Source organism: Elephas maximus, chromosome 3 (assembly GCF_024166365.1).
Source record: "Elephas maximus indicus isolate mEleMax1 chromosome 3, mEleMax1 primary haplotype, whole genome shotgun sequence".
Lineage (NCBI taxonomy): Eukaryota > Metazoa > Chordata > Mammalia > Proboscidea > Elephantidae > Elephas > Elephas maximus.
This window is the reverse complement of record NC_064821.1, coordinates 155690690-155712773: the sequence shown is the minus strand read 5'-3', so window position 1 is coordinate 155712773 and position 22084 is coordinate 155690690. Positions and strand designations below refer to the sequence as shown.

Genomic DNA, 22084 nt, shown 5'->3' with positions numbered 1-22084 from the left:
AAACAACCACAGTAAAAAAACTGGAAACAGATATTCCTAATGAGTTCAAAATAGAAAATGATCAAATAAATTATTGTTCCCTCACATGGTAGAATTATTAGCCACAATATTTTTGTTGTAGCCATCAATCATATTTGGAAATAACTCTCAATAACATGAAAATGCAAACATTTATACATAATATTTTTTATATATATGTATGTGTATATGATGGGCTTGTTATGCTAAGCCGTTATTAACCACGTTTTGAAAGAACTTTTACTAACCTAAGTATTTATGAATACATTCTTGGTCCCTGGGTAATGCAAATGGTTTGTGTTTGGCTACTAATGGAAATTTTAGTGGTTCAAATCCACTCAGTGGCACTGCAGAAGAAGGCCTGGTGATCTACTTCCATAAAATTACAGCCATTGAAAACCCTAGTCTGACACACATGGGGTCACCATGAGTTGGAATTGACTTGACAGCAACAGGTGTGGTTTTTTGGATATGCATACATATACCATAACATATACAGTTATTATAATGCATAATTATACCATAATGAAATAATTATATTTTTAAAAGTAAACCCCCTCATAAACACAAACACGCATACACATACTCTGGAAAAAGACTTGGAGAATATAAATGAAAATCTTAACAGTACTTATAGCTGACCAATAGGTAAGAAAGGACCACAAGAAACTCTTAAAACACTGTTAAAAATCCTGCTACAGGTATACAATGATGATTTACAGTGCTTTTTTGCATACTTTTCAACTTGAGCTTCCTAGCCATCCTGTGATTAAGTGCAGACAGGCATCATTTTCCCTTTTTATAGATAAAGATACTGAGGCTCAGAGGGATGCCTTGAGTTAGCCATGGTCACAGGGTTAATGAAAGGCATAGCTGAAATTTGAACATGAGCCATTTGACACAATAATGAGCTACTTTCACTGCACTAAGTTGACTGTAAGATCACATGGCTAGCAAATCTATAGCTATAAAGAGGTCAGGACATTGTGACAACCTACAATTGAAACTCCTGAAAATCTAAGAGGCGTTAGTAAGAAATAGGGTAAGTCAGTTGAGATTCTAGGTAGTAGTTATATATAACCAGATGAAAGGTTCTGCAGACTTTAAAGAAATTATTTATTATTTAAAACGTGTTAGCACGTTGGCTAAATTGAACAAGCATTTTCGTGAGTCATCCCTGAGACCTTTGAAGGATAGTAAGTGGGTATTATCTCAGTCTATACAAAGGGAAATAAACTCATAAATAAGGAAAGAATACTCTTCAGTTCACACGGTGAAACGGTGAGGAAGCAAGGCACAAAGCTCACGTTCCTGGCTGCCTATGTCCTGTGATGGCTTCATATTCCTGGCCCCCTGCACAGGGGAAGCAACTGAGGGGGAGGTCGTCAGGCATTGTTTTGCTGGCTAGTACGCAAACGCACTGCTCACTGAAAGGCATGGCCTCTCTACCTTATTTCTTTTCAGACTCCCATTTTATAGCCCCAAATTAGAGCCTGAGCATTCTCAGCCAAAGAGTCCCTGAGTGGTGCAAATGGTTGAAAGCTGGGCTGCTAACTGAAAGTTTGTGGTTTGAGTCCACCCAAAGGCATCTTGGAAGAAAGGCCTGACCATCTGCTTCTGAAAGGGCACAACCACATAAAACTCTATCCACTCTACAACACATGAGGTTGCCACGAGTTGGAATTGGCTCCACAGCAACTGGTTTGTTTTTTTTTGGTTTACTCTTGGCCAAGAGTTTTGGAATGAGAAAAGTGATCAGTGTTGTAATTTCATACCCACCAGGAAGCCAGGGCACTCAAAGTTTACTCTGCTTACATTTGAAAAGACTGCACCCTGGTCAGCACAGGAAGTCTCTGTGGGGCCAGTGTCTCCTGGGTGCTGATTATTTTCTCTCTCATTATCAGGTTTTCTTTCATTTCATCAGTAAGTACTCATTTATATAACCTACTCTTTCCTTGTAAGAAATTATCTGCTTGATCCAAGCTCTAAAAGTTTTCCCTCATTTTTCTAAATTTGTCTGGTTGGAGAGTTTCTCCTTCTGGATTTTCTAAATAGTTTACTAGGTTCACCAAATCACTTTGCATAGATAGACCTAGTGTTCATTATTCTTAAAATGTAAAATGCTATGTTAACAAATTTTATACTTGCTTTTTACCTTTGTGTGCTTGGTATCTTGAAAAACCTGTATAAACAGGTAAATATTAATAGGTGATTGGAAAATATTATGACTCATGCATAGATCTAGAATTCTGTCTCATACCAATATTTTGGTAAACATTCTGAAGCATGCAGAGGGTTATTGGCCATCCCATAATAGCCATTTTTCAGAAAAGTCTACTCTTGTTACATTTTTGCTACAACTTTTACAACTCCTCACCATGATTGGTTGATTCCCCAGGTTTCCTTTCTTCTCCTGGCAGGAGGCCGAGGTACAGGCATACCAACTCCAAATTCACCTGCTATATGACCTTCCTGGGGTGGCAGTAGCCAGTGGTCACCATTTTTTTTTAGGGCCGTACTTGGTATTTTTAGAGCCCTATGCAAAAACTCATTCCCCAAAATTATGTGGGGTAGAGCCAAGATGGCAGAGCCTTTTGGCGAGCCCTCTTTACAACAAAGACCCGAAAAAACAAGTGAAATGAGTATATTTGTGACAAGCTGGGAGCCCTGAGCATCAAAGGCAAGCTTAGACAATGAACTGAGGGTCACGGGGAGGAAGAGACTGTTCAGAAGTGAAGAGGAGTTACTGGACCTGAATCGCGGGGAGCCCTCAGGCACCATTCCCAGAGCAGCAGCAGCAGCGGTGGTGGGCTGGTACTAGCATTCGGCCGCAGTTTCCTCAGGGAGAAGTAGCCAGCCGCACAGCCTACTTACACCTCCAGAACCTGAGAAGAATGGTGCTCTAGGCGAACGCTAAGTAGTTGCCTATATTTACTGCACCCCCCCACCCCCAAGCTGGCTTCAGCGGCAAAATCCCTGGGCCTGTGATAGGCCCTGTTGAGCACCAAGAGCCACCCTCCCGGCCATGGGGAAGGAAAAAATTTGCAGTGGGGGGAAACAACAATTTGCTACCTCCACTAACCAGGGGAGCTCAGGACAGAAGAGGCTCCTGTCCAGGCATAAACCATCCATGGTCCTTGAGCACCTTTCCTTTCTGCATGGACCTGTGTGGGCCTATTTCAGGAGAATAGGCCCTTGTTGGCAAACTCCAACCATTTCAGCTATGTGGTGGAGAGGTGGATGTTTGACGTTTGACATTGCTTTGCCTATTAAACAAGGTCCTCACCTACCCACATCAGGGACCTAAGGACTGGTAGCTCCACTCAGGTCACCCAGCCACCTGAAACAGGGGTCCAAAGATAACTGCTACCTCCCAGTCCTTACAACCAAAAACTTTGGGTGCCTATGGTCCGTCTGCAGAACCCACCCACCTGCATACTCTAGGGAACAGGGACACGTTTTCCTCAGAGACACTTGGTGGTCGGTTCTCAATCCCCTGCCTTGTTCAGAGCATGACTTGCTGCTGCAATCAGATACGGGTATTTACGCCAATCACTCCTGCCCCTCTAAGACTGTAGGACAGAGCCTGTACCACACACTTGATAATCAGCTACTGGAAACCTGAGCTGAATTCATACAAGAAAACTGAATGGACACCTAGACTGATATACCTGATAACAGCTCTAGCCAGCTGGGGACAGGACACCAGAGCTCCAAAGGCAAAAATAATCAAGCTAGCTCACTCAAGCAACCCATAGGGGTATACCAAAACAAAACAAAGCAAGCAGCTACGACACAGTAAGCAAGCATAAACTAATACAATACCTTATAGATGGCTCAGAGACATCAGTCAATATCAAGTCACATAAAGAAACAGACCATGATCACCTCAACAAGCTCTCAAAATAAAGAATCCAGGGATCTTCTACATGAAAGTGTATTACTGGAATTACCAGATGCAGAATACAAAAAGTTTAATATACAGAACCCTTCAAGACATCAGGAAGGAAATGAGGCAATACACAGAACAAGCATATTGGTTTGGCAGATGTTGGATGTACTGCTTTTTCATAATGTAATATAGTGTATTCACTTCCATGATGTGATCCCATGTGATTGGCCAATCAGTTGTAAGAGTTTTCTGAGGGGTGTGGCCTGTATCCACTATAACGGATGTTCCAGCAAAACTTACCCACCTCCCCCCAAATTGGCTGATAACAGGAGGTGGTCTTTCTAGGTTGGCCAGCCCCCATCTGAGTTGCTTTATTAGCATAAACCTTCAGGTGTGGTCTGGAGGCCTATAGTAAACAAACCTGTTGTCCATTCCGACTCACAGCGACCCTATAGGACACAGTAGAACTGTCCCATAGAGTTTCCAAGGAGTGCCTGCTGGATCCAAATTGCTGACCTGTTGGTTAGCAGCCTTCGCACTTAACCACTACACCACCAGGGCTTCGTAGTAAACAAAGGAATCTCAATTACTTAGCAAATTCCAAGAGTTTAGAGTTATCTCAAGGAGCCCTGGTGGGACAGTGGCTAAGTGCTGGGCTGCTAACCCAAAGGTCAGTGGTTTCAATCCACTAGCACTCTACTGGAGAAAGTTGTGTCAATCTGCTTCCGTAAGGACTTACATCCTCGGAAAATCTATTGGGCAGGTCTGCCCTGTACTACATAAATGTATGTATGAGTTGGAATTGACTTGACAGCAACAGTTTGCTGTTTTGTTTTGGTTTTGGGTTTAGAGTTATCTTTTAGAAACCAAGGACAAAGATAAAATTCCTTGGATAAAGTTAAATTCTTTACACTACATTTTAGAAAACATCTAAAAAAACAATGAATGACATATTGAGAAATTGCAATGTGATGGATGTGGCCAAGCTCTTAGAAAACAGACTGTGGCTGTATAAGTGTCGGACCTCTGTCTTTACAGCCTCAGGAGCATGTGATCAATTTTGAGTTACAGCAGATGAGGTTAGTCTGGTTTGTCTAAGTGTGTAAATGTTAAGCATTGTTAATTGTTTTATTGTAAATCTGACAAATAGATGCTTGTTGTAAGAAAACTTACCAAAAAAAGAAGTGTATAAAGAAGAAAATGAAAGTTATCCTGCCTCCTGAACCCACTTCCAGATAAACCACTGCTGACACACCTTTCTATACTCTACATAGGAAGCTGTGGTGGCTTTGGAGTGTAATGGGAGCTGTTTGCCCAAGGGACACACAAAGTCCCAAGTCCTGCCCTGACAATCATCTGCCCTCCCTGGGCAATGAGAAATGGGTGAAGGCAGAGAAAAGGAAATAACACTATTGTTTGCAGAAATTTCACCTTGGGACAGGAAACTCTGGCAAATGAGGCAGAGTTTGTGGTTTATGATGGAGACTTAAAGAGCTGTGCTATTGCCCTAAACCCAAAGTGAATTTTACCTCATTTCCTGAGATGTGAATGATTTTTTTTTTTTTTTGCCATCCATTCGGCTGAAAGTGACCCTATATTACAGAGTAGAACTGCTCCCATAAGGTTTCTAAGGAGCGACTGTTGAATTCAAACTTCCAGCCTTTTCAGTTACCAGCCAAACTCTTAAGCACTGGGCCACCACCAGGGCTCTGAATGAAATGATGGGAGTCAATAAAAGGAGAGAGGCAGAGAGAAAGCAAGCCCACTCACACAGAGCAACCGTACTCAAGTCCTGTTTGACAGAGGACTGCCTTGAGATTAGTCTGTGGAAACTATGGATGCTAAATTAGTATTTACACACCTCTATTGAGATCCTTGTAAACTCTATGGGCAGTTCTACTCTGTCCTATAAGGTGCTGTGAGTCGGAATCGACTCGACGGCACTGGGTCTGGGTTATTGAGATGAATTGTAATCAACTTGATGGCAACGGGCTTGCTGTTTTTGGTTTTTATTGAGATAGCCATATGTATCAGTTGGAATCAACTTGACAGTAGTGTTATTGGGTCTGGGTTTTCACTGCGATACTCATAGGTACGAGTCAAAATCCACTGGACCGCAATGGAAATCAGGCCTGGTGTTGAGATGCAGTCATCAACTTCTGAGGGGGTTCCATAGTGTAATGGTGAGCACTCTGGACTCTGAATACAGGGGCTTTAATTAAAGTTTTTTTTTTTTTTTTTAACACTTTAGTGAATGAAACTCGTTACCCCCTTTTCCGTGTCTCCCTCCTGATGGTCATTTAGGAGCCAGAAAGGTTTCAGACTGGAAGGGAAGAAGCAGGAGGGGAGCCCCAGGCTCCGCAGAGCACCGAGCTGCTCCAGATCGCCCGCTTGCTCCCCTTTTAGGCCTGGCAGCCTGTCCCTTCGTCCTCTTCTCTCCTCCTCAGAAACTGAGATTCCAGAAACCCTCAGAAAATAGCTGAGGAAGGAGAAGAGACAGGAAAAAACAAAGGGGAGAATAGGAAAGAAAAAAATGAGAAAGTAGGGAGGGGAAGGCAGAGGAACTGGGCGTTCACGGCAGCAGTTTCAGTTGCTGGGTGTGGACCACCGCGCTCCTCACTCAGGAGCGATCCCATCCCTTCCTGACCCACCCGAAAACCCAAACCCGGTTCCACCGATAAACCTCAAAGCAGCTTGCCTGGCATTTGTTCTTGCAAAGTTTCCTTTCACAGTGTGGAGGGGTGAGGTGGATTAAATCGGTTGGCAACTGAGTGGAAGTCAAGTGAAGCGCCTTGTTGGCTCCCTTGGTGTTGACTAGCAGTTGATGCAGGCACCAACTCAGATGCACTCCTTTTTTCACCTTGCAGGCTGTCTGCAGGGGGTAGACTGGAAAATCAAGGTGTAACAATGTTTCTTTAAAGAGAGAAATAGCCAGATAATTGGTTATATGGGTTGAAAGTGGTTTTCTCTGGAGAACAGGAAATGTAGAAAGGGATCAGGGAACTACAGTTTTTCATAACAAACTTTTGGGCGTATATTACTTTGATAAAAATACATACTAAAAAAAGGTCATCAAAAAAGAGGAAGACCCTCATCAGGACAGATTAACACAGTGGCTACAACAATGGGCACAAGCATAACGATTGTGAAGATGGCACAGAACCGGGCAGTGTTTCATTCTGTTTTAAGTAGGGTTGCTATGAGTCAGAACCGACTCAGTGGCACCTAACAACAGCAACAATGAAAAGAAAAATAATTTTGTTGTTATGTAGAATGTTTTTAAAGTTCGTCATTTGTATTTGAATTGAAATTTTGATGTAGTAATATGTATCACTCTTTAAAGGTTCGGGGGTTTGTGACATCTGTAGAAATTGTTAGAGGGCAAGGCTTCCCAGCTCAGGACTAAGCCCTGCGTGACCAGGATGACCATGAGAGGCTCACAGGTTCCACACGAGCAAAGGTTTTATTAGGGACAGAAAGAAAGTAAAAGGCTCCAGAAGGAGAGAGGGAGAGGGATTTCTACCTAGAAAAAAAAAAAAAAAATTTTTTTTTTTTTTAGCCTCCAGTCTCTCAATGAAGAAAGGATTCCCTGGGGCTTACAAAAGTTTTTTGGGGGAGGGAAGAAGGCATTATCTTTATTCATTAGATGGGTTGAGATTTCCAGGAGAAGGGGAGGGATTATGAAAATCAAATGCACAGGAAGTTAGAATTCAAGATGGACTTCCTCACAGAGGTTGCTGGAACCAAGATGGAGTCTGTCACAAAGGCTGCCAGAAAGTCCAACAGGACTTATTTGAATTTCTATTTTTTATTTCTCTCCTCATGAAGCTCATGCTTTCCTCCATTTTTCTGAACCTATACAGTGTGTTTATAATAGCTGTTTTAATATCTTGTCTACTGATTCTGTCATCTGTTATTTCTGTTAATTGATTTTTCTCATGCTTATGGATCATGCTTTCCTACATCAGGGTTACTAAAAAGTTGTTCTTCATATACTCCTTTAAATATTTTAGGACTTTGCTCTGGGATGCCGTGAAGTGACTTGCAAACAATTTCATTCTTTCCAGGCTTGCTTTTAAGCTTTGTTGGGGCAAGTTCAGAACATTCTAGGCTAATGTGGACTGGGTATTGAGGCATTACCCTTCTGAAGACTCTCCTTCCTGCCACATGTGTTAGATGCTCTTTCCATTCAGCCTGGTAGAAACACACACTATTACTACCTTAGTCTGAGCTCTGTCATATACTTCCTGTGGTACAGTGCCTCCAAAGAGCTATTTCACATATTTTGTCTTGTCTTCTAGTGGTTTAAGGTAGAACAGTAAATACCATTTTCTCTAACACCAACATGGCTCAAAGCAGAAACCTGTACACTTTTCTTATATTTCACAATTCAGGGGAAAAAAAAAAAAACTATCTTCGACGTTATTTCCTATCTCCCATACCTAATATGCAAAGTGTGGTAGCATAGTGCTGAAGTGCTAAGTCTCCTCACAAAACAGGTCCACAGTTCAAATCCACCAGGCACTCCCTGGAAACTTTATGCGCCACTTCTGTTCTCTCTTATAGGGTCCCATTTCTTCTCAATCGATGCCCTCACTTTAACTTCAGACACCATTCAAAGTTGGGAATTCATTGGCATTGTAATTCAGCCACTCTTACAATAAGATTCTGTGTTAGATTTTTGGCAATATCAGCTCTGTTACTACAAGAAATAAGGCTTTCTTTCAGGAAGCAAGTTGCAACTTTGAGGTGTTTTATATGGCGCTTGAACTGTAACTCTGAAGCCCTGAGCTCCTCTCTCTTATCACTTTGTCTAATGAAAGGAGGACCAACCAACCAGCTTCCCTACTTCTCATTCTGACAAAACTGTGGAAAATTTTGAAACGTGTGATCACTCAGAGCCTCGCTTCTCACCAATACATGATCTATTTCTGTTGATATTTGGCATATTAAAATTGCCACCTCATGCCATGGATTAGTAGCACCCTCTTTACTACTGGAGGTAGAGTCGTTAGCACTTTTAGGACTAGTCAGACTTGAGAACCAGTTTAGAAAACTCATCCTTATGATTCTGTTCCCCTGGAGCCACTCTCAGCTCCAAATGTCTTAGGCCAGATACTCAAGAGAAGTAAAACCAGCGAAGCATGTGTATGGGGGTGTGTGTGTGAGTGTATGCATACATAACTCTGTGTGTGTGTGTGTGTGTGTGTGTGTGTATATATATATAGCTATATATGGGTATAAAGAGAGAACTTTATCTCAAGGAAATTGCTCACATGGTTGTACAGGATAGCAAGTCCCAAGTCCATCGGTCAGACGTCAGGCTGGAGGCTTCTCCCATCTCATGTACCTGCAAGGGCTCATGAACCCAAGACTGGCAGGTAAGGTGGCAGGCTGCTAGCTAAAGTCCCAAGAACTGGACGTCAGACGATGACCAGCTAGATGCAGGATCCAGAGCAAGGAAGCAAGGTTTGGCAAAACATCTATACATATATTGGATGCAGGCCACACCTCTGAAGAAAATCCCCTTACCACTGATTGGCTTATCATGTCAGATCACATCATGCAGGATGACTACATCACTATATAACTGCCAGATTACATCATTACATGAATGCCAAACCATTGAGAATCATGGCCCAGCCAAGTTGACACACAACCTTAACCACCACACATTACCAACCCAGTGATTACCTTAAGAATTTTCCCGGTTGGTAACTAAAACAACCTATAAATAATTTTATCTACTCCTCTAAAAATGTTAAGTCCTGTTTCAATACACATTAATATACTTTTCCTTCCTAGGAAAGGTAAATCTCATGATAGTTAAAGTCAAATAGATGTTCACTTTCTAAACTTGCCTCACTCTAGTTTCACTGATGATCAACCCTGATAACAACCCTTCTAAAATATTTTTTCCTTATGAAAATGAACTAATAACACACCTAAGTACTTATACTATTATGGTGTAAATTCCAAATATTCTGCTATAAAATAATAATCACTAAGAGGTCATCCTACTCAGATAACTTTGGTGGGAATACGCCATTTAGGTAAAACCCTAAGAGAATTGATTTTTGACTGTATAAACAGGTTCTTCCTTGAGGGGATCTACCTCTCTTTCATTCAAAGAGCTCTGTGCTCGTGAATTTGTTGAGGGTCTGTGACTGTCTATTGCTGTGATTCAAGTCAGAGTATGTTCACCAGACTTAGTGTGTTTCTGCTTATGCAAATCAAGTAAGACGTTCATAGGTTGCCCATCTATTGCATTTCTAGAGACACCGACCAAGGAGTTAATGCCAAAGAGCTTTGAGGGACAGACCATTCTGATTACTGCTTCAGCTCTGTACTCGATGTAGTAACTGAGGTCACCTTGTCCTTTAAGGTTAAAAGTTGTGACTTGACCCTTCCAATCCCATCTTCCCATTATCCCCATTCATTTCAATGATCCCAGTTCCATGGTAGCAGTTCCCACTGTCTTTCATCAAATGACCACCACAGAGTTCTTTGAGGATGTGAAAACAGTTCTGTAGGATCTATTTCTCACAGCCTTGTTGAAGGCAGTGTCTTCTGACCTATCCAGGGGATAAAAGTAGGGGCGAATGAGCATGTCTGTGGAGTGTACAATTAATTTTTACTCAAAGGATTTGGACTTTTTCCCTGGTTTCTGAGAGAGAATCTCTAAACACTGAGATTTTCCCAGTGATTGGAGTCTTTGTAATTCCTGGAGGGGCTCCAGGTCACACCTGAGACTTTATGCTCAAGGAGCAAGAGGGACCTCTTTGAGAGGATAAAGAGGAAAAGCCCCCAAGAGGCTGGTTTAGAGGGGTATTGCCAAAGGAAAGGAGTAACCAAAGGATCCTGAGATATCTGCAAGTTACTTCGAAATGGGGTAGAAAATACATACATATGGAGAGATGGACAAAGCTAATGTGGAAAATGTTCATTGGTAAATGCATGAAGCATAAAGTCACTACTCTTTCAACTTTATGTTTGCAATGGTTTTGAAAAAGGAGATTTGGAGCTCTTGTCACAGGTTCTACGTTGTTCTCTGGAGATGAACATTCTGAAAGCGAAAGGTTAGGTTTCTAAGATGAGGACCACAGGAGCGGTGAAGGTTCCTGGTGGCCCAGAGCAGGATACAGCTGTTGGGAGCCCGAAGCCGCTGTACAGTTGCTCATCGCCTCTCACCTCTCCAAGCCTGGGCAATTCTGGGACTCTTCTGCATCAAACAGGCGGAGGAGAGAGGGCGCAAAACAGCATTCCCTGACCGGGAATTGAACCCTGGCCGCGGCGATGAAAGCGCCGAATCCTAGCCACTAGACAACCAGGGACCTCCGCGACTGGGGTAATCCCTTGCCTCCAGATAGTACATCTGTTCTCACCAAAGTCGGGGAAGCCAGGACGCCTACCTCTTCGGATGCTGCCCTCTCCTCCGGCGATGTCCCCCAAGGCCCTTTCCTCCTTGTCTTCTCCAAAACGCCAGTCAGCCTGCAGCACACCCAGGGCTGTCAGGTCTCCGCAAGTTTCAGAGTGAACTGGCACTTCCTCACCGTCGCACTTCAGACCTGACATAGAGATGCCCCTTTGCGAGGCGGCAGCGTGTGAAGAGACGGTGGCTGGGGTCCAGCGGAGGGCACGAGCCTGCAGGGAGGAGGTGCCCAGGGTGGGAAGAGGGCCGAGCATGAGCGCCCAAGAACTCCAACATCAAAAAGGGTTCAGAAGGATACGGAAACGGAGATAGCCTGGATGAGTAACTCCTTGAACCAGGACCCCGGGACCCCTTATTGAACTCCGGATTTCCCCCCAAAATTCCGCTGCCCCTGCCTTTTTCCCATCTTTGTTGATTTCCTTCCGTATGCTCAGGCAAAAAGTGTGAGCTCTCCTTGGCGCAGATATTTTCCTCACACTCCACATCTAATTATTACGGAATTTTCGTGTTCTCCATGGTAGTACAGTGGTTGACAACTCAGGCTGCTATGTAAAGAGTCCGTAGTTGGAATCCACCAGCCCGTCTTTGGAAACCCTTTGGGGCTGTTCTACTGTGCTCCCTATGAGTCTGAATAGACTCGAACGCAGTAGACCTTTTGGGTTTTTGTCCGTCAAATGTGGACTTTGGTCTATACAGTTCCTCCCTTTCCTGAGCTATGAATTTGGACGAAGGACTCTCCTGATAAAGGCGGGAGATCAGTTTAAGGCGTGGCCCTCCCCTCGCTCAGATCTTAGGGTTCGAGACCCTTAATTGCAAGGCCTGGGGTTGGCTGCCTTTGCCCCTTTTATTTGGCTCTGTCCCTCAAAATCAGCCTGTTCCTGGCCTGTCTTCGGAAGTTGGGGACATGCCTGAGACCCCTTGCTCGACTGGCCTCTCGAGGTCAAGAAACCAACTCCCTTCGGGTTCTGTCTGCAGACAAGCTTCAAAAGCGCTTTTTTTTCCGTTTCTTGAACTGGGCCCTGCCCAGGTGTGCGATATGCGGGGGCGCACGCCGTGAGTTTGTGGCTCTCCAGTAGCCGGCTCTTCTCTGCCTCTGTAAAGAATCCAATGCAGGTCTTCAAGGCTGGCTTGGCCTGTGTTGCTTGTTAGATATTTTCAAAGAGCCAAGTGCCCTAAGACGCATGTTTCAGCCTTTGCTAAGGTACAGCTAAAACATGAAGGTGTGATTAAAGTAGTGGACTGAAATTGAGTGGCACAGAACAAGAGACTGCACAAGTGTCAGAGAGGGGACAGAGGGGAGGAGCTGAGGCAAAAGGGCTTCTGAGGAAAGAGTGCAGGTCAGGCCCCAGGGAAAGTGCAGGGTAGGGCCTGGAGGGAGGGTTCTGGTGTTCCTGGGTGGCCCGGACGTGTGGATCATTTTGCGTGTGTGCGTGTGTGATAAAATAGATAACAAAACATTTGCTATTTCAACCAGTTTATGTGCACAATTCAGTGACAGTAGTTACATTTACCATGTTGCGGAACCATCACCACTATCCGTTTCCAAACTTTTTCCACATCCTTAACAGAAATTCAGTGCCCCTTAAGCAATCTTTCCTGCCTTTTCCCTCCCACCAGCCCCTGGTAACCACTAATACACTTTGTTCTCTATGCATTTGCTATTTTAGAGATTCCAAATAAGTGGGATCATATAATATTTGTCCTTTTGTATCTGGCTTCTTTCATACAGCATAATTTTTCTAGGTTCTTCCATGTCCTAAGATGTATGACAACTTCCTGTTTATGGCTGAATAATATTCCATTGTATGGATATGTCACATTTTGTTCATCCATTCATCTGCTGATGGACACTTGGTTTGTTTACACCTTTTGGGTAATGTGAATAATGCTACAGTGAACACTGGTGTACAAATATCTGTTTGCATTCTTGCTTTCAAATTATGCCTAGTAGTGAAAGTGTTGGGTCATCTGGGAATTCTATGGTTAACTTTTGAGAAACTTCCAAACGGATTTCCAGAGGCTGTACCATTTTACAATCCTTTCAGCAATGAGTGTGGGTTCCAATTTTCCACATCTTCAGCAATGCTTGTTTTCTGGTTTTCTGCCAAACGGTTGAGCACTCGCCTATTAACTGAAAGGTTTGTGTTTGGAACCCACGCAGAGGCGCTTCGTTGCCATCCAGTCGATTCTGACTCATAGCGACCCTATAGGACAGAGTAGAACTGCCCCATAGAGTTTCCAAGGCTGTAATCTTTACAGAAGCAAGCTGCCACATCTTTCACCCACACAGCGGCTCCTGGATTCGAATTGCTAACCTTTCAGTTAGCAGTCAAGCGCTTTAACCACTGCAGCACCAAATTACAGCCTTGAAACCCTATGGGGAAGTTCTGCACTGCACTCATGTGGTCGCCATGAGTCCTAACCAATTCCATGGCAACTACCAGCAAGTGGGGGTTGAATAACATTGCACATCTTTTCATGGGAGCAGCGCCATTAAAGGGGCCACCGAGGCGCTGGTCCGAAGCCCCGGGGTGAGAGCCTTCACAGCTCCTGGGCTGTGGGGAGCTGGAGAGCCCGAGAGGAGCTTAGTTCTGAAAATGAAAACTCTAATGAGCTGTCCAAGTCCTAGCTTAACGGATAGGCGCAGAAAACTACATTATGTCCTAACTGAAGCCACAGACCCCTTTGCCTGAGGGATTGTTGGTGCTTTTCCCGAGGGCTTTCTCCAGCACTTTGCTGCTGGCAGTCGAATTTCAAATGTAGTTGAATTTCCTGTGCTGGAAGCCAAAGTACTTGAAAACTGCAGGTCCTACAATTTTCATGGACAAATTCTTAGGTTAGCTCACTCACCTGGTTCCCGTAGTGCAGTACTTATCACCTTCACTTTATGCCCGAAAGGTCCCTGTTTAGAAACCGGGCGGAAACAGGTTTTCTTTTGCGGATAGACAAGTGTTCGCCAATAGCCTTGTAAGGAGAAGAAGGAAAAAAAAAAAAAAAAAACATTGCAAGAAGACTTCCAATTACTCAGCATCTTGAGCCAGACCTCATTTCTCTGCTCTAAATCAGATGGCAGACCAGGACACAATTCTCATCTGGTTCTTGGGAGGCGGGGCACCAAAGGAGACATGCTTTTTGTTAGTTTTAGTTCCTGAGAGTTCTAAAGGTTCCCTTTGTTCTCTTCTATCACCTGAACCTTCTCCACCGGCTGACACTGAAGAAGAAAAGGGCCTCAGGAAGCACCGAGCGACCCCTTCGGGCAAAGGGGACTGAGCCTCCCGATATTCCCTGGCTGAGGGTTCCTCGCCTATCCTCGAAACAAGGACAGTGGGGCCCCACACGTTTGCTTTGAGTTCTCACACCAAAAGCAAACGAAAGTGGCAGGAACAAGAGAAAGAGATAACAAATAGGCCTTAAAGCTAAGCCTTGAGAGAAATGACCAGTCAAGGCAAAAGCAGTGAGCGTTGATTCACTCAGTGCTTATTGAGGCCCTTTCCAGGACTTTGCTGCTGGCAGTGGAATTTCGAACTGGGATTGAATTTCGTCCACTGAAAGCCACAAAAGTTAAAGAAGAGCAGCAGAGAGTTTTCCCGGGTGTTTCTGTAGTGTAGTGGTTATCACATTCGCCTCACACATGAAAAGTCCCCGGATCGAAACCCGGCAGAAACAGTTGTTCTTTGCTCCTCAAAGCGGAGTGCTACTTTTTCTCATTGTTGATCTAGAATCAGACTCGAGTCCCAGAAAGTCCCAGAGGGAAATGCACAAACTCTGATGACCCATAGGAAGGTGCAATACAAGCAGAAGTACTGCAAGATTGATGCCACTTTATATGAACCTAAATCCTGGGGTGTATCTATGGAAATGGATCCTAAGGGGGTAGAAGCAGGGCGGAAGGAACATAATGTTGGATACAGCTAGGTTTACTTATTGACATAGGTGCACTAGGTAGAAATTCTGGAGCCACTGTGTTTTGACCAGCTGCCAGCAATTCTAAATTGTTCACTTGAAGCAGTTGACTGAAAACTTGCACCCAAAGGTGGTCTACAGTAAATGAACTTGAAATGCCAGAGCGTCTGTGATGCATTTATTGTAGAGGAAAATACCGAAAGCCTTAGGGGGATTAAAAAGCTACAGGAAATTTATCACGTAAAACATGTTCATTCACCCACATCTACAGCCCCAGGTACAGTCAGGAAGACATTACCTTTAACAAGTATGTGAGAAATACATTTAAGGGACCTGTCCTTGCATCCTGAAAGCATTCTGTGGTGGCGATTTTATGAAGGATAGTGGGAACCACTGCCATTGACCTGTGATTTCTCAAATTAATGGGAGTCTTAGTGAGGGTTGCTAAAGAAACAGAACGAGGGATTACAGATAGCTAGATAACTAATGGTGATTACAACTTTATTTGTAATTATAAAAGCATAGAACCAACTTAATTTCCAAAGTATATGGCGAGGGTTAAATAAACAATGCTAAAACCAAACCCGTTGCTGTCCAGTTCATTCGGACTCATAGCGAACCTATAGGACACAGAACTGCCCCACAGGGTTTCCAAGTAGCGCCTGGTGGATTCAAACTGCTGACCTTTTGGTTAGCAGCCGTTGCACTTAACCAGTACACCAACCCAAACCAAAAACCCAGGGCCGTCAAGTCGATTCCGACTCATAGCGACCCTATAGGGCAGAGTAGAGCTGCCCCATAGAGTTTCCAAGGAGCACCTGGCGGATTCGAACTGCCGACTCTTTTCTTAGCAGCCGTAGCACTCGACCACGACGCCACCAAGGATTCCAACCACTACTCCACCGGGGCTTAAATAAATAACACTACAAATAAATAATACGGGAGAAAAAATTTCTTAGTCAAAAACAACTCCCATGATTCTTTCAGTCATTTCCGAGTTCTCAGTTTCCAAGCAAAGAGGATAGAAGAATGACTACCATTTCTCTCTGCCTTTCGCTAGTAAGATTTATGGAGCAGAAACGCTGGGAATATCTTAACACGTGCAAAACCTGGGGACCGTCCCTGGGTGGGCTCGAACCACCAACCTTTCGGTTAACAGCCGAACGTGCTAACCGATTGCACCACAGAGACCGCAGGTAACCCCACTTGTTTCTACAAGGAGTGAACGCCTTTGAACCACTGGACGGTGCCAGCGGCTTTCTGCAGTAAGACCCGCACAAACCCTCGGAAAATCCGGCAGGTTGGGGTGACAAATGGTGTTGCTGATCGCGTTAAAATCAGTGCGTTGGGTGAGTCTGAAGCTAGGAGGGCAGCCGAATGGCCTTCGCCCCTCCTTGCTCCTCCTCCGCCTCAGATGCCTGCGACCCCCGGAGACCCCGGGTCTGCAACCCCTGCCACTGCTTCTCCCCCTTCGCCCGCCCGCCCGCACCATAAGTGCGGAAAGGGGAGCGGTGAAGAGCGGCGAAGGAAAGCAGGGAGACGTGGGCGAGAACAAGACTTCCAGGAGGCAGGTGCAAAGACTCGGGCCAGGTGCTGGGGAGGAGAGAAAGGTTTCTATCCTGTAGCACAATGGGGAGGGAGGAGCTGAGAGATGGCAAGAAGTGAGAGAAAAGCAGAGCACCTGTGGCTGTTCAAGAACAAAACAGTGTGAATGTTTTCATGTCAATAAAGTTTAAAGACCAGTGAGCGCTGACAGGTTTGTGGTGCGCCCTGATCGTATAGTGGTTAGTACTCTGCGTTGTGGCCGCAGCAACCTCGGTTCGAATCCGAGTCACGGCAGTGTCTGGGGTTAATTTTGTCACTCACTGGCGCGCTTCGTTTGGTTTGCAGTTCATTCCCGCAGGGGCATCGCTCCCCATCTGCGCCTAGAAGGCAGCGGGCCTTACAGCTAGAGGTCAGAAGGGAAGGAAACCCGACAGCGTGCATACCTGGAGCCAGGTCTAAGGGAAACCTGCAAAAGGTGAAATGTCTCTCACTCAGCCTAACAAGTACCTTCCACTGTTGAGATGATGTGGTCATAACCGTTTTCCTGGTAAAGGTATTTCACATACCAGCTGGGATTTTGTACAGGAAACCATGATAAACTTTTAATGCGTTTACAATAAAATCCAAACTTCCTGCCATAGTCCGTTTGCGGGCCATGTCCCTCACCGCTTGTCCCTCAGTTTTTATGCTAACAGTACATTATTGAAGTGTATGAGTATCACTTATTAATGAAGATCAAAGACCACAGCCTTCAGTATGGATTGCACCTCAACATAAAGAAAACAAAAATCCTCACAGCTGGACCAATGAGCAACATCATGATAAACAGAGAAAAGATTGAAGTTGTCAAGGATTTCATTTTACTTGGATCCACAATCAACAGCCAGGGAAGCAGCAGTCAAGAAATCAAAAGACGTGCTGCATTGATTGGGTACATCTGCTGCAAAGGACCTCTTTAAAGTGTTGAAGAGCAAAGATGTCACCTTGAAGACTAAGGTGCGCCTGACCCAAGCCATGGTATTTTCAATTGCATCATATGCATGTGACAGCTGGACAATGCATAAGGAAGACCAAAGAAGAATTGATGCCTTTGAATTGTGGTGTTGGCGAAGAATATTGAATATACCATGGACTGGCAGAAGAAGGAATAACTCTGTCTTGGAAAAAGTACAACCGGAATGCTCCTTAGAAGCAAGGATGGCGTGACTGCATCTTACATACTTTGGACATGTTATCAGGAGGGATCAGTCTCTCGAGAAGGACATCATGCTTGGCAAAGTACAGGGTCAGCAGAAAAGAGGAAGACCCTAAACAAGGTGGATTCACACAGTGGCTGCAACAATGGGTTCAAGCATACTGATTGTAAGGATGGTGCAGGACCGGGCAGTGTATCCTTCTGTTGTGCATAGGGTCAGTACGAGTCAGAGCCGACTCGACAGCACCTAACAACAATAATGCAGAAATCTTTAGTGAACAGTTACTGAATTTTGACAAATGTAATCAAGTTACAGAAAGTTTCCATCATCCCACCAAGGTCCAAGGAGCTCCTTTCTGGGTAATCCCCATCCCTTACGCCCTCTCGGTTTAATTAATCACTCTTCTGAGGTCTCTCACCAGAGATTAGTTTTGCCTATTCTTGAAATGCACATGAATGAACACACATTTTTTGTGACTGATTCTATTTCTTTTTTCCACACAACATTATGTTTTCAAGATATGTCTATGTTGTTCGTCTATCACTTCTTCATTGTAGTATTGTTGATGTTATTCCAATGTGTGAGTAAACCACAGTCGATGGACATTTGGGCTATTTCCAGTTTCGGCTATTGTGAAAACGCTCCTATGAGTATGCTCGCCTGAGTCTTTGTGTGGACGTGTGCATCCATTTCCGTTTAAGGACTGGAACTCCTGGATCAAAGGATAGGTGCCAGTTAAACCTTGATAGAAGATGCCAAAGGGTCCCCTACGATGGTTTCTCACCAGCAAAGCTGGTTGCAGTTGTTCCACATTCTTGTCAGCACTTGGTGTTCTCTGCCTTTTAAATGCACCATTCTGATGGGTTTGTAAGGGTACCTTTTCATGGTTTAAATTTGTGTTTCCCTAATGAGTAATGACATGGGTCTTGTTTTCCTAAGCCTTTTGGCCATTTAGAAATCCTCCTTTGTGGAGAAAGTTTATTCAATATTTTGCACACTGTTATTTGAGTTGACTTTTTATTACTGATCTCTAAAAGTTCTGTACACAAGATTTGAATCATTTTGCAGATAATCATGCTGTAAATATTTTCTCCCAGTCTGTGGCTTGCCTTTTCACTTTCTTAGGTGGTTTTTCATGAACAGAAGCTTTTAATTTCAATGAAATCTAATGTATCTTAAAAAAACTTTTTTTTCTTTATATATAAGGACTATTGTGTTCTCTAAGAAAAATCTTTTTACCCCAGGATGGTGAATGTATTCTCCCCAATTTTCTTCTAGGGACTCTACCATTGTTGTTTTAATTTTTGAATCTCTGACATCTCAGATTCCTCTCCTGATCACAATAAGCTTGTCTTGGCCTCACAGGAATCTTCTCTATATTGCAAAAACATTCACAATAGTTACCTGCTTTGCTCTCTGACAGCTACAGGAGCCATGTGTCCCTCCATCTCCCCCTTATTACCCCTCCATCTCTGACATTCTCTCTCTCCTTTTCTGTAGCTGAGAAACCTCGAAAAAACTGAAACAGAATTGGAGAGGCCTAGTCTAATCTGTGTTCAAGAATGCAGGCTCTGGGTTAGGAATCTGATTCAGCCCTTGTATGGCCTGGAGAGGTGTGTTAAACTTCATGTGCCTCAGCATTTTCATCCTTTGAAAGCTAAGTTTTAACTAAGAAAAAGGAAAAACAAACAAACGAACAAAAACCACCGGTTGGGAAGATCATGCCCTTTCTCCTAGCAGTTGCTGTTCTTGGTGCAGTGCTTACCATGTTGCATTCACACCCAACGTTCAAGTGTTCCCACTCTGGGAAAGGCAAGGACTTGCCTGCTCACTGGAAGCTAGGACACAGTGCTTGGCCTTGTTCTGCTTTGGTTCAAACTGGAGACAGGGATACAAGTGGACTAGATCACCTATCCCCCCAACCCCAGCTACTGATAGCCCAGTTCCAGAGGACTCTGACTTCACTGTAGCTTTAGACCAGGAAATTTCATAACATGTTTTTTTCCCTTTCCTTCCTTCTTTGATCTGTCTCCTGCCCCTCTTCCCCTGCCCACCCAGAGGAAAGGATTCACTGCTATTCTATCCTGGTGTCCCTTTGACAGGATGAAGGGGCCAGTTGTCCTTCCCCTACAGGAGCAGAAAGAGCAGCCGGCCCCAGGGGAACCACAGCTCACCCAGTGCACCCTTTCGCATCACACATGTGTGCTTGGCGCACCACACACCTACCAGCGCTCGCTGGTCTTCTTAAACTTTATTGACATAAAAACATTCACACTGTTTTGTTCTGGAACAGCCACAGGTGCTCCGTTTTTCTCCCATTTCCTGCCCTCTCTCGCCTCCTCCTTCCCCGTTGTGCTACACCTTAAAAACCATTCTCTCCTCCCCAGGACCTCGCCTGAGTCTCTGCACAGGCCTCCTGGAGGTCTGGTTCTCCCCTACGCCTCCCAGCTTTCCTTCGCTCCTCTTCACCAATCCCCTTTCCCCGTTTATTTTCCGCGCTCCTGCCACACCGACCGCAACCAAGGCGAGCGGGGGGCGTCCATGGCGCGGGCTGGCGGGCGAAGGCGGAGCAGCCCTGTCGTGGACCCCACTGGGCTCAGGCGGGGGTTGCAGACCCGGGGGTCTCCGGGGGTCGCTGGCACCTGAGGCGGACGAGGGGCAAGGAGCGGCGAAGGCCATTCGGCTGCCCTCCTAGCTTCAGACTCACCCAAACGCACTGGTTTCAACGCGAACAACACCAGGATTTGTCGCCCCAACCTGCCGGGTTTTCCGAGGTTTTGCGCTTTTGGCTCCGCAGAAAGCGTCAGGCACCGCCTAGCGCTTCACAGGCGTTCACTCCTTGTTGAAAAGAAAACGTTTATCTGTGGCGAAATCGGTTAGCGCGTTTGGCTGTTAACGGAAAGGTTGGTGTTTCTGAGCCCACCCCGGGACACGCCTGAGATTTTATAAATGTTAAGATGTCCCCAGAGCTTCTGCTCCTTACACATCTTACTATATAAAGGCAGAGAGCAACTTAGTTAGCCTTCTATCCTCTTTGCTTGGAAACTGAGAACTCAGTAATGATTGAAAGAAAGGAATCATCAGAGTTGCTTTTGACTAACAAGTTTTTTTTTTTTTTAATTTTTTCCACTTCGTTTACTGGTACTATTATTTCTTCAAACCCTGGTGGTGTACTGGTTAAGTGTTACAGCTGCTAACCAAAAGGTGAGCAGTTTGAATCCACCAGGCGCTCTTTGGAAACCCTGTGTGGCAGTTCTACTGTGTCCTATAGGGTCGCTTTGAGTCGGAATCGACTGGACAGCAACAGGTTTGGTTTTGGTATTATTTATTTAACCCTTTCCATATACTTTGGAAATCAAGTTGGGTCTGTGGTTTTATGAATACAAAAAAAGTTGTAATCACCTTTAGCTATCTAGCTATTTATAATCGCTCGTTCTGTGTCTTTTAGCAACCCTGACTAAGACACTCCCATTAATTTCAGAAATCCCAGGAAATGGCAGCGGCTCCCACCGTCCTTCTTAAAATCACCACCACAGAATGCTTTGAGGATGCAAGGACAGTTCCTATATTTCTCACAGACTTGTTGAAGGTTATGTCTTCCTGATAATACCTGGGGCTATAGATGTGGGCGAATGAACATGTCTTACACGGTAAATTTACTGTAGCTTTCTAATCCCCATAAGGCTTTAGATATTTTCCACTACAAGAAATGTATCAAAGACGTTGTGCCATTTCAAGTTCATTTACTGTAGGCCACCTTTGGGTGCAGGTTTTCAGTGAACTGGTTCAAGTGAACAATGTAGAATTGCTGACAGCTGCTCAAACTAATACGGTGGCTCCAGAATTTCTACCTAGTGCACCTGTATCAAGAAGTAAACCTAGCCGTATCCATCACTATATTCCTTCCACCCTGCTTCTACTCCCTTAGGATCCATTTCCATAGACGAACCCTAGGATTTAGGTTTATATAAAGAGGCAAAAATCTTGCAGTACTTCTGGTGGTACTGCACCTTCCTATGGGTCATCACAGTTTGTGCACTTCCCTCTGGGACTTTTCGGGACTCGTGTCTGATTCTAGATCTAAAGCAACGGGAAAAA

At 44.5% G+C, this 22084-nt stretch overlaps 1 non-coding gene across 1 annotated transcript; it reads right to left on the bottom strand.

Moving 5' to 3' along the window:
* Window positions 1-16362: 16362 nt before the first annotated feature.
* On the bottom strand, window positions 16363-16436 carry TRNAN-GUU (transfer RNA asparagine (anticodon GUU)). Its single transcript has one exon. It is a non-coding gene; the product is annotated as a tRNA-Asn (tRNA).
* Between the last annotated feature and the right edge of the window lie 5648 nt (window positions 16437-22084).